This window comes from Oncorhynchus tshawytscha, linkage group LG03 (genome assembly GCF_018296145.1).
Source record: "Oncorhynchus tshawytscha isolate Ot180627B linkage group LG03, Otsh_v2.0, whole genome shotgun sequence".
Taxonomy (NCBI): domain Eukaryota; kingdom Metazoa; phylum Chordata; class Actinopteri; order Salmoniformes; family Salmonidae; genus Oncorhynchus; species Oncorhynchus tshawytscha.
This window is the reverse complement of record NC_056431.1, coordinates 20,438,084-20,438,612: the sequence shown is the minus strand read 5'-3', so window position 1 is coordinate 20,438,612 and position 529 is coordinate 20,438,084.

Below are 529 nucleotides of genomic sequence, written 5' to 3'. Positions count from 1 at the left end.
CACCCCCCCACAAGACAAGCGCTCTGCCCCCATCTGCTGATTACATCAACAGTGCACTGGCAGACGTGACACAGAGAGAAAGTAGGCCACCTTAGCACCTCATTGTCACAGGAAGTGGAAGTGTACCGGTGCACCTTCTTCACCTGTCTCTGTCTCTGAGCTCAGTGATGTAGGCTACAGTACTAGTCAGGCGCACATCACTGTGATGCTCTTGTGCAGGATGTGGTAGCTTTCATAAAAGGGTCCTAGCGTGTTTGCCTTTTGAATGGTCATATGAAGCCTCAACATCTAACGGAGAATACATATGGTTGTGTATAGATGATTTTCCACTTAATATCTAATCACTTTTCTTATATATAAGTAAAGTATTGTGCACATGTCTATTCCAAAAGTAACATATTGTATAATGCAATAATAGTATATATATTAATTGCAATAAATATATTTCATAAATTAATATAACACTTTAAAGTGCAAATATGAAATATATGTATTTTAAAATATTCATGTTAATCTTTGCATTTTTATC